At 40.4% G+C, this 12,743-nt stretch overlaps 1 protein-coding gene across 2 annotated transcripts in view; it reads left to right on the top strand.

Moving 5' to 3' along the window:
- The first annotated feature begins 1,876 nt into the window (after positions 1-1,876).
- DENND2C (DENN domain containing 2C) overlaps positions 1,877-12,743 on the top strand; it is an 89,534-nt gene continuing 78,667 nt past the window's right edge. For both annotated transcript variants that reach the window (XM_042953531.1, XM_042953529.1), the window contains exon 1: positions 1,877-1,942. The gene's annotated coding sequence lies outside the window, so the exon portion shown is untranslated. The remainder of the gene's footprint in view (positions 1,943-12,743) is intronic.

Raw genomic sequence — 12,743 nt, 5'->3', positions numbered from 1 at the left:
CTAGACTATCCTTCTACATGTACAACTGTGTTGCCATCTGGTGGCTGGGCTGATAGTTCATTTAACTTATTAAATAAACAATTACTGATGAACTGCTCAAGTATCAGGTAGTATTCTAGGCAGCAAAGGTGTAAAGAATAAGATTTCATTCCTACTCTCCTGTTGTTCACAGTGTGAAATGATAGAGTGAGTGGATACAAATGTGAAAAAGAACATTTTGTGAAACACCTCAGGAAGTAATGACTTCTCAAATGGAAAAACAAAAATAAAGGCAAATTCCTGCATGTTTCCACATTCTACACAGGTAGCTATAAGCATGGGTGTGATCCTGACAGCGTGTTTATACTAGCCCTAGTATAAGAATCCTCTCCCTGGTTTCTGAAGTTGAACTTCTGTTTGCTGAGTATTTATAAGTCCCTTAGAGAACCTGATTTTATTTCTACCTTGTCCTTTATATCATCAAAATAATAGAGATTGCTAAATTAAACATTCTATTCTCAGATTTAAAAGGCATTAACTACCATTAGCTATATCTCCAGATCACCCATGAGAGGGCAGTAGAATACATACATGTTAATTCATTTATTACAGACATAGAAACCATGCCAGATTTGGAATTCAATCTGCCTCATTTTGCCACATAATCTTCCTGAATGTAAAGTTTGAACTCTGAAATCAATTTGAATTTTGAAATAAAATTTAAAACCACACTATTCTAGCTTAAAATTTCATCTTAGACAGTTGTTTGAGAAGTTTTCTAAATATAGAAGTATGGAGGTGGGGTTGAGGGGGGTAGTCCATAAAGATCACTGCTCAAAATTTACTGCAAAATATATTGACGTTTTTTTTCCTCAGTGAAACACGATTTTTAAAAATGTCTTGTCATTACTCTCCCTCCTCCACCCCCCCCCCCCCCCCCCATTATAGAAGGCAATTCCTGTTTCATTGTCCACAACTCATGGTTTCACAACGGTGTGGGATATGCGGCTTTTACTGCTTTGGCTAAATTGGCTTGTGACAGTCATCTGCGATGTGTAACGAAACACCTCTTTCTGGCAGTCTTCTATTTTGGTACCTCTCTGTGAACAGATGTGGGAAGATTTTGGTCAAACCCAAGAGGCTCTGGTGGGGAGCGGTGGGGTGGGGTGGGGTGGAATGGGGCGGGACGAGGTGGGGTGGGGTGGTTGGCGAGTGCCTGGGAAACAGGCTCAACTCATCCTGACTCGCAGCCTTGGTGAAACTGGGCTGCTGCTCGCAGTAGGCACAGCGCCATGCACATACCTGAGTGTGAGCGTGTTGCAGGCGTAGTGCTTAGGCATGTGTGTCACAACAGGGCGTGGGGGCCGACCTCAGGCACTGGGAGTATCAAAGGCGCCTTGCTCTGGGATTTCAAACCTCAGGTGTTCGGAGCGTTTTTTGCATCTGTGTACGTTTCAAGTTGGCACTGGACTGCAATGGCAAGAGATAATTTTATGGCTTCCTTGAGTGAGGTTTCATTTGGATTCCTCGATTAAACTAGGTGGCCGTAAAGAGTCAACCTTCATGCAAATTCAGGTCCATCGCCGTGGGGTCAATAGGACCGCAGGCACGGCTACTGCAATGGGGCTTTGGCTTGAGATCTCGGCCGGCGTCCGGGCGCTTAAGGTCCGCGGGACAAGGTTCTGGCCCCCGGGCCGACTGGAACGCGGGCGGTTCCCCGCTCGACGGTTCCCGGGCGGTGCCGGGGGCGGGCCGGAGCGTGAAGGGTGGGAAGAGGAGCCAATAAGAACCCGGCTTTTCCGGGCGGGGTGGGGCCGCGGCCGGGCTGGGCGGGGCCTTCGACTGGGCCTGCGGGGGCGGGGCGCAGCCGACCCCGAGTGCTAGCGCCGAGAGCTGGCGCCTCCGCGGAGAGAGCGAGAACCTCGCAACCCGGCCGTGGGGGCTACGTGGAGGTCGAAGGCAGGTAGGTGCGGGGCGATCCTGGGCGGGCTCTAAGGCGGGTGCCTCGGTCCCTCGAGGCGGTGCGTGTCGCATGCTGGGCGTCGGAAGCGGGGCAGCGGGGCTGGCAGTGCGGGAGCCGGGACGCGCGGAGGTGTCGGCCGGGCCCCGCAGTCTGGGCGCCTCCCCTGCCCGGAGGGACACGCGAGGGTCGGACCCGAGCCGGGCGACGACTGGCGTCGGGAGCCCGGCTGGTGGGCCGCGGTGGCTGTGGCGGAGCCTGGCAAGGCGTCTCTCCGCCGCTCACCTCGGGGCCCGAGACCAGGGGTCGGGGGCGCTCGGCAGTCTTAGGGACGGGAGAGGGAGCGCGCCATCCAGGAGGAAACGCGGGGCTGTCGCCGGGACTGGCCGGCGAGTTTGAACGTCCACAGGCTGAGACCGTGGACTTTTAAACATTTGTGTGTGTTTCGATTCTTAACAGAATCTGAGGAGCACAATATTGAAAGCCGTCAAGTAGGATTTTGATTTTAAAATCGGACAGTGGGACATCTAAGAACTTTTGAGTAACTAGTATAGCAGAGGATGATTAGATTGTGAGTCAAGGGCTGGAGTCTCCGCCAGGACCCACATAACACATGTGATACCTCAGTCAAAACTGTGAAACTGGGACGCTCGCGCCCAGGGGTGTTGAGAGCCAAAGGAGATGAGTGAGAGTCGTCTGTAAATGTTACGTACTGTAATTGATGCATCAGCAGCATGCATGTTCTGTAAAGAAACTACTAAACGCCAGACACATAGTAGGCACTATGTAAATCTTTACCCCGAGGCTAATGATTCACCTCCAGTGTTTTAGATAAAAGTCTTAAATCTTTGTTTTCTGCGTAAATTGTTTAAGCTCCTTTTTTTTTTTTTTTTTTTTTTTTTTTCCCCCAGAATCGCCATTGCTTGAAGTGTGGTCCATTTTTAACTGATTAATAAATTTTTTCCAGAATAGCACATATTATCTATACATTGTTACTGAATTATTTATCATGAAGTTAGGTAGCAATCGAATACATAATTTACTTTTTTGCTTTAGGTAAGTAGTTCTAGTTTAAGTTACCTGGTAAAGTAAGCTGGGAGTATGGCTTCAAATCAAGACTTTCATTTGCTTTTTTAAGATTTAAGTCCTTCAAAACAAAATTACTATGTAGCTGTATTTTTTTGTACATTTATTATAGACACTTGCGTTCTTTTCCATGGATATGTGAATGTATAAGGGGTTTTAGGGGGAGAACGGAAATAAAAAAAAGGGAATAGCAATTTGTTACCATCAGACTTACTGAGGATATTTGTAGGTGGTTCTGAAGTAGTTTCCCAGGTAGAAACCTGGAAATATAGTAATTGTGCCTCTTGGCCTTTCATTAGGGTTTTTTTTAATATTGAGTATGGCAATAGATTTTTTAAAATGCAGATATAAAGGAAGAATATTATTTTTTTTTGATGTGACAATAGACAGTTTTCTAAACCTGGAAATTATATTTTAAATGATCTGTAGCGTGTCTTATAGACAAGAATTTTAGACCACTGGAGACTAAAAGCAAATCAGATGGAGTAGAGGGAAGGTTCCCAGTGAATATAATTTGTGTGTTGCTTTAAAAGTTTTATGTTTCAGCAGTTCAGTGGAAGATAGGTGTTTTGAAACTACTTAAAACAATTTTAAATGTTTTAAATATGTACTCTCTATATAAATTTTGCTGTGATTTGTAATTTGTTGATTTTGGAGGTCTGAAGCCTTACTGTCACATTATTTATTGAGCACTTGCTATATTCCAGGGCACCGTTTTAGCACTTACATTGTATTTGGGTATGAGAAGAATATAATTCCTTCCTTCTAGGAGATTGCACTCTACCAAGTGGGCTAAAATAAGTAGTAAGAAAGCTGTTTTTAAAACTGATGATAACATCAGTCAGCATTTATTGGGACCTACTTTGAGCCGGGCAGTGTTCTAAATTCTTTACGTGCATTATTTATTTAATCCTTAAAACAGCACCATGAGGGGTGTCATTATTTTGGTCTCCTCATTGAAAGACATAGAGGTTGAGTAACGCCCCTGTCAAACAGCCTAGGCAGCAAAGCTAGCATTCGAGCCAGACAGTTAGACTCCAGAAATCCTGATCTCAACCTCTGCATTATACTGAGTTTCAAATTCTGTGAGTGGAATACAAATCCAATCCAATGTGTATTTAAAAGAGAGTTCTCTGTAAAGAACTTCTTCAAAAAAGAAGCAAAGAGAGAGAAAGAAACTGGTATTGCAAGATGTAGATGAAAGCTTGTCCAAGCTACAGTTTAATTATACTTTGTATATAAGACCATTTTCCCCCCACCCTGGTGAATGACTCGGGATTCTTTTTGTTTCTAAACTCTCAGTCACTCAGTTACTACAATTATGGTATTATCTTAATAATAGAACAGGTGATTATTTTTCAACAAGGAGTTTAAAATATCTGTTCTCAGACCAAAAGTGAAATGTTAGATTTAAGAAAAAAAAAAAAAAAATGCTTCCCTGCCTTCAAAAAGCTTATAACCAGAGATGGCTGGGTGGCTCAGTCGGTTAAATGACTGACTCTTGATTTTGGCTCAGATCATGATCCCAGGATCTTGGGATTGAGCCCCGAGTCCGGCTCCGCACTGCACGGGGAGCCTGGTTAAGATTCTCTCTCTCCCCCTCTGCCCTGTCCCCTGCTTGCACTCTCTTTCTCTCTCTAAAATTAAAAAAAAAAAAATGTTTCAAAAAGCATATAAGCAGACATGGAAATAAGTCCCTACAATTTCAGTGTGATAAGAGTTATAACAGAGATTGAGACAGAATTTAGTGGGAATAGTGATGAGGGAAAATAATTCTGTGTGTGATAGGGAGGAAGATTAGAGAGAAGATACCATATTTGAATTTGGCTTTGCAGGATGAATAGCAGTTAACTGAGTTGAGGAAGGAATTAGAAGATATGGATGAAAACAAGAATATTATGTGGAAGTTTATGGTATGTGTGAGGGATGTATTGTAGTTTATTGCCTAAAGATGAGAGTGTATGAAGATGAGAGGCTGGGCTAAAGGGGATGGTGCCTGGAACCAAGCTGGAAAAAGAAAATTGCTGAGTTTGATTATGGTGGCATTAGGGTCGCTGAAATTGCTAGAAATGAGGTGAGTGTGGGGTTTCAGTGACTCTCCTTGGGAATAACGAAGACTTGTCCGGTTTGGCAAAGTGTTTCACTATAGAATATGGTGTTAAAAGCTGTTTTAATACTTTGAAGTACAAGACGTGTCCTAAAACAACATACAGATTTAGCTAAATAAAAAGTTAGGACTCAGAAAAAAGAAGTTGGCTGGTGCCACGCAGTGGAGAGTTTCTGTATCATGTTAGGGACTTTGGACTCGATTCTAAAGACAATGGAGAGCCAGCGAAAGATGGTAGGTAATTAGGAAAGATAATATGGTGGTACGGTGTGGAGGCTGGATGGGATGGAGAGAGGCAGAAGATAAAGAGATAAGTTAGAAGGCTTAACGCTATTGAAATCGTCCAGATAAGAGAGGTTAGGGCCTGGAGTGGGGAAATCATAATAGAGAAGAGGAGAGGACATGTCAAGATGTAGAATTTACAGGGGCCTCAAAAGTGATTGGCTTTGAAGGTGAACAGAAAAAGTAAATGGCTTAGTTTCTTAGTTTGGGAAACCGTGGGTAGAAGAACTTGTTTTATTTTTTAATGTGAGAGGAAGATCACTGTTTCAGTGTTGAACACGTTGAGTTTGAAGTGTGTCTGTCTGGAGCATTCAGGTAGAGATGTCGGGTCGGGAGGATCCAGAGCCCGGGAGGGAGGCTGAGATTGGTGATCCAGATTTCAGAGTTAGCCAGTAAGTGGTATTTGAAGCCTTAAGAGCAGAGGAAATTGCTCAGGGAGAGCATGTGGAATTAGAAGAGAAGAGGGCCAGGGATAAATGGTGTCCTTTGCAGGAGCGGAAGATTGATTGATTGATGATAATTTCGTGTTAGACATTGTGATTATAAATCAGTACGATGGGTTTTAATGGGTTTTAAACCAACTCTTGTGCCCCAGTGAATCCTGTTCTTTTAAAATTTTATTTGAGGGGCGCCTGGGTGGCTCAGTCGGTTAAGCGTCCGACTTCAGCTCAGGTCACGATCTCGCGGTATGTGAGTTCGAGCCCCGCGTCGGGCTCTGTGCTGACTGCTCAGAGCCTGGAGCCTGCTTCTGATTCTGTGTCTTCCTCTCTCTCTGCCCCTCCCCCGTTCATGCTCTGTCTCTCTCTGTCTCAAAAATAAATAAACGTTAAAAAAAAATTTAAAAATAAAATTTTATTTGAAAGGGGAATGCCAGCTGGCGCAGTTGGTAGAGCATACGATACGATTCTTGATCTCAGGGTTGTGAGTTTGGGCCCCATGTTGGGTGTAGAGATTTACTTCAAAATAAAATCTTAAAAACATAAAATAGTAAAATAAAATCTTATTCGGAGTCACTCATTTATTCCAGAAGTGTATTGCCTGAGGTATTATTGGAGTTCCTGTTTGTTAAAGCAAACAAACAAACAAATGAAACAACTTTATAGCAAATTCACAGCCATACAAGAATGTAGACCTTCTAGTTTTATTACAGAATTATTTTTCCTCCTCTGTACTTTCTATTTCTGTGCATATATTGCCAATTTAGCTTGAGTCAAACCTATGAAAGCATATGACTATACCCTCACTCAAGTGTTAGCTCTTGGAAGTCAGAGAAAGTGCTTTTTTTTCCGAAGAGATCTTCACTTCCCATAAATATGGATTATTAATAAATGTTTGTTGGTTGATTCATCTTCATAACCAACCTTACTCAATTTTGGCTCCAAGTGGCTTAGCCATCTCCAAAATTCATATTCATCCCCAAAGAATGAAGGTTTGCCATCACTGAGGAAACTCAAAAGAATGTGGTATGGCTTTGAAAGCATTTTCAAAAATGGACTTTCGGAAATATTTTCCTAATTTGTAGTATCATTAGAATAAACGTATGGTCTCTTAAGGGAGAAGGTGGCAAACTTTCTCTGTAAAGGGCTAGAATGGTAAATACTAGACTTTGTGGGCCATATGTCTCTGTCACAGCTACGTGATTCTGCTATAAAAAACCATGGACAATACTTCAACGAATGAGCATGGGCTCTGTTCCAATTAAAGTTTATTTATGGTCACTAAAATCTGAATTTCATATAATTTTCACATGTCACAGAATATTATACTTCTTTGATTATTTTTTCAACCATTTAAAAATGTAAAAACCAGGCTTTGTTCAGAGGCCATACAGAAACAGGTGATGGGCCACATTTGGTTGATCCTGTCATAAGGAGTGTTTTTTTAAGTACTTAGATTTGTAACTTTAGTTTTACTTATTTTTAACTTTTTAAAAATGTTTATTTATTTTTGAGAGAGAGGAGACAGAGTACGAGTGGGGGAGGGGCAGAGAGAGAGGGAGACACAGAATCCCAAGCAGGCTCCAGGCTCCGAAATGTCAGCACAGAGCCCACGAACTGCGACATCATGACCTGAGCTGATGTCAGCCACCTAACCAACAGAGCCACCCAGGCGCCCTTGTAAGTTTAGTTTTTAAAAAAGTTCTTCAGGGGCGCCTGGGTGGCTCAGTCGGTTAAGCTTCCAACTTCGGCTCAGGTCATGATCTCATGGTTCGTGAGTTCGAGCCCCACATCGGGCTCTGTGCTCAGAGCCTAGAGCCTGCTTCGGATTCTGTGTCCCCCTCTCTCTCTGCCCCTCTCTTGCTTGTGCTGTCTCTCTCTCTCTCTTTCTCTCTCTCAAGAATAAATGAAACGCTAAAAAAATTTTTTTAAATAAACAAAAAAAATAAAAAATAAAAATAAAAAAAGTTCTTCAGAGTTATACCTCCTGCTTTTAAATTCTAATACATTTCTTGAAACCCATGAAAATTTTAAGTTCATCCTCCTTTTCTTTCATAGAATAGGTGGAAAATATTCCCCTTATTGTTTTAGAACCTGAGACACAGAGAAGTGGATTAACTTGGACAATGTCAGGATCAAAAATACGTTTGAAAATATTTTCAGTATTCAGTGCTTCTTACTAAATTAATAAAATGGTGATCTGTTTGCCTCAGTGAAAGTGGGGATTTTGAAAACTGGGTGAAATAAAAGACCAAAACTTGAAGGATTATCCTGCACTGGTTCCAAGAGGGTTAGACAGGATAGAATCTTTGATCTTTTTCCTCTCTGACTTAAATAAATAATTTTTATCCTAAAGAAAAGAAAACATGCAATTTTTCTTCACTTCATGGGCATTAGAACGGGTTGTGAGATTGAAAGATTAAGAAACTGATGGTGAGGTAAGAGAAGGAAATGTAAAGGACTTACTTCTTCACATCTAGCTATCCCAGATGTTTCTCTTATACCCCCTGTTTTTGAAAAGGAAATTCAATATTTTTATCCTTATAAGTCTTAGATTCCTGGGTAGCAGCCTGAGAATGGACTCTTTAGCATTCGACTTAGGCAGTATTAATCCACTTATATTAGTTAAAGTTTATTATTTATGCTCTATTTTTTTAAAGTTAGATTTCTTGGGGTGCCTGGGTGGCTCAGTTGGTTAAGCGTCCGACTTCAGCTCAGGTCATGATCTCACGGTACGTGAGTTTGAGCCCCGTGTCGGGCTCTGTGCTGACAGCTCAGAGCCTGGAGCCTGCTTCGGATTCTGTGTCTCCCTCTCTCTGCCCCTCCCCTGTTCATGCTCTGTCTCTCTCTGGCTCAGAAAGAAAGAAAGAAAGAAAGAAAGAAAGAAAGAAAGAAAGAAAGAAAGAAAGAAAGGAAGGAAGATAGATTAAAAAAAATAAAGTTAGATTTCTGACTTTGGAAGTGTTTACAGCAGTGATAAATGTTTACAACAGAGGACATGGAAGAAAATTATTAATTTTCCTTCAAAGTTAGAAATGGCATACGTGTGGATTTTTTTGTGTGGATGTTATTTTTTTTTAATTTTTTAATTTTTATTTATTTTTGAGAGAGAAAGAGACAGAGCACAAGCAGAAGAGAGGCAGAGAGAAAGAGAGAGGGAAACACAGAATCTGAAAGAGGTTTCAGGCTCTCAGAAGTCAGCACAGAACCTGACATGGGGCTGGAACTCAAGAACCGTGAGACCATGACCTGAGCTGAAGTCAGATGCTTAACCGACTGAGCCACTCAGGCACCCCATGTGTGGATGTTAAATTTTAGGACAGATTGCGGTGTGTGTGTGTGTGTGTGTGTGTGTGTGTGTGTGTATTATTCTTGCAGCTACTTACTTAAAAGAGATGTGCTTTTTTTCTACCAGGGTAAAAAAACAAAAAACACCAGCTATCTAGAATATGTTTTAATTGGTTACTTAGCAATATGAAGCATAGTTTTATATTTAAATTTTTTAATGTTTATTTATTTATTTTGAGAGAGAGAGAGCCAAGGAGGGGGAGAGAGAACCCCAAACAGGCTCCACGTTGTCAGCACAGAGCTGGACACAGGCCTTGAACTCACAAACTGTGAGATCATGACCTGAACCTAAATCAAGAGTCAAACGCTTAACCCACTGAGCCACCCAGGCGCCCCGATGTTTAAATATTTAGCTGTATTCTTTGGTACTCTGATTATTTAAGAGTCTGTTAAGGCCGATGATAATAGGACCTTCTGGAAGGAAATGACACAGCCGGCTCTACAACAGCATTCACTCAAACTGTCTTTTCCCTGGTCCCTACTTAAACTGGAAGGGGTAACATGGAACAGAAGAGGAACATTATGTGAACTAAAGTAATGGCCCATTTGAGCGTGATCATAGCGCAGTGGTTATCATCACCCAGTTCATTTAGATTAGCAGAATTCAAGGTCAAGCAAAATGTAGCAGAACTGTATTGGCCTCTGGTGAAAATGGTGAGATGCTGTCTAACCAAGTCTTATTTGTGAAGTTTGAATGTGTTCCTAAAGTGTAGTATTCTTAAGAGTTCAGTGATAATGATAATTTAAGAGAAAATGAGATCCATTTGTCCTTAGAATTTATTACTTAGCTATTAGAAGAAGAAAGCATGAAGTAAAGAATACAGAAACATGTTCAATAGCTGCATTTGGATGTACAAAAATGTTGAGAAAATAGTGAATTGAGAAACAGTCTAAGACTTTTAATGAAGATTATTTAAAATATGGGTTTATCAAATGTGCAAAACCTGACTAAAATGACAGACTCTGTATTTGTATTTAATGTTGCAAATGAAAGTTAAACATCTTTAAAATTAAAAAAGACTCTTGGAAACATAGCATACTGGACTTTTCAGTAAACCTTTCCAAATATTTTCAAAGAAAAAAATGTAAAATGATCACAGTTTCCTTTTTATTCATGGACCTTTCCTGGAAAAGACTCATTATTGTTTTATTTCATTGTCTATCAGTGGCGGAAGAGAAAAATGGCTACATACATCTTGGAAAAAAGTATTCATCTAGAATTCATGGATGTTGTGTTTATGATTTTTGATGATATATCAGCTGAAAATTAAAACTTCACCTCTTAGTGATGACATACCCCCATTCTATGCCATTATGGGACATTTCATCATGCTGATGAGGTGGCTAGAGTGAGATACAGATATCACAGTCCAGAGTGATGGAATCACTGATATTATAAGTTGTACTATACTTTCAGTTTGTCAAGAAAATGACTTCTTGTGGCTTAGTTCTTCATTTACTCTGAAGAATGAGTCTATGACATTGCTTACTTATCATCATTTTGTATTGTGACCAAATAATACATTTCTAAATTACAAAGTAGAAAGAATGTAGTACTATTTTTGCCATTCACATCAACTCATTGTTTCAAGGAGGATTTTCAACCCTGACCCAATTCAAAACAAAAGAATAAAAGACTCTAGTGATCCTGATAAGTACGTAGCATTGTCTTTGTGTTTTCAAGACTGGAATTAATTTATGAACAGGAAAAGTCACCCACTGCATTGCATTGGATCTTTGTTAATTGTATATTTTTTATACAATATTATATTATATTATATTATATTATAGTATATTATAGTATATTATATTATATATAATTTATTTTATATTACTTATTTTGGAATTTTAAATGTTTTTGCATAATGGGAACATAATATTTGATGTTCACTTTATGTTTTACTTTATCATATGGTAATTCTTTTGTGAAACTTCTATTTCAGGTGTGTGTGTGTGTGCATGTGTTTGTGTGTGTATTATGACAAAACATGTATTTCTTGCCATGGGTTTGGTTAGGGCAGTTCATGAAACACTGGCCTAAGAAGGACTTGATTGAATAGGCAGTCCTCTCTCACTAAGCAGGCTAAAGAACCTTGGCAATTGTGTGTGTGTATGTTCTGTAAAACCAGACCGACATGCACTTCTGCTGTTCCTACCGGTAGATGATCCCCTTTTGATTTTCCATTCGTTCCTCCCCAGAAAAATTACAATCACCTGCTGTATCTCCTCCTCTGTTGATGTTATATGTTCCTGTTTCCTTGTGTTTATTAATTTCCTCAAACCTAATTTCTCCCCACAAACATGCCTCTCCTTCACTCAGTACCCGAGACTTCACTTTTGCCCTCATCATATCACCGGGTTCCTTGGCTCCACTGATCTTCCATTATTTACACCGAGAGGCAAGGCATTCCCCTGAGTGGAGAAAATGACTAGTTTTTCTATCTTTGGCACTAGTCTATTTTGTTCACTCTTGTGCCCAGCTTTAGGAGAGAGATGAAGAGTCACGTAGGCCAGACCCTCTATGAATCATGCTATCCAACTTCAATCAAATGTCCAGCCATTAATCTACTAACTATCCACCTTGTTGTTGAGTAGCTCTTAAAGATTTTATCCTCAAGTAGCCAGGCTTCTTCTCTAAAATGGCCGGGCTATTTTATTTTCATAGATTACAGCCTGGTACACCATGAGCAAGATTTACTGACTTGGTATGAGAAAGTTTACCTTTCTTGGTCTGAGCCTTCATTACACTATACATACTTTCTTGTCTTTTTCCCAGTTCTGTAAGAGCTCCCATCCTTCTCAGACTCTTAAGCCTCTTTCTTCCATGAGACCTAACGTGCCTCAAACCTCTTCCATGTCTTCATCCTTTGTGGATCTTGTTTGTTTGTTTTGTTTGTTTGTTTTTGCTGCAATTTAAAAACATGTATAGGCTTTTTTCCCCAACTTTAAACTATTGTGTTTGAGGTTGCTTGCCCCCTTTTGTTTTTATTTTTTCTCACCAATTTTACAAAAAAATGTTGTATTCGTTTGCTCACTGATTGTCTTCATAAGCTGTAGCTAGCTGTTAGCTGTCCTTACCATCCCTTTGACACCATTTATTTAATGCCCTGTCATCAAAAACAAGGACCTTTCTCAGTCGTTAGTCTCCTTACTTATAAAACACTGATGTGCCTCTTCCTCTTCTTTTTAGGACATTTTCCTCCCATCCTGTCTGTGATCCACATTCTCCTGGTTCTGTTAGCTCTCCCCAGTCTTGCCCATTCTTTATCTGGTTCTGTCTTTTCTTCTCATTTACAGTTTCTAATCATGATTCATGTTCTCAAAGGTTTAGCTCCTACCTCTGCTTTTTGAAAAACTCTCTGCTTACCTCCCATTTGAGACTTTTGCTTTACTGGGATACAGAATAAAGTGATATAGTCATTGGCAAATACGTACATACATACATATATGCATAAATCATACATACATACAAACTCTCTGCTTAGGGAACCTGTAGATTCTTGCTTCTTTTTTTTCAATTTCACACCTATCTTAAACCTTCTTT

This window comes from Panthera leo, chromosome C1, assembly GCF_018350215.1.
Source record: "Panthera leo isolate Ple1 chromosome C1, P.leo_Ple1_pat1.1, whole genome shotgun sequence".
Classification (NCBI taxonomy): Eukaryota; Metazoa; Chordata; class Mammalia; order Carnivora; family Felidae; genus Panthera; species Panthera leo.
This window is presented reverse-complemented; position numbering and strand designations above follow the sequence as displayed.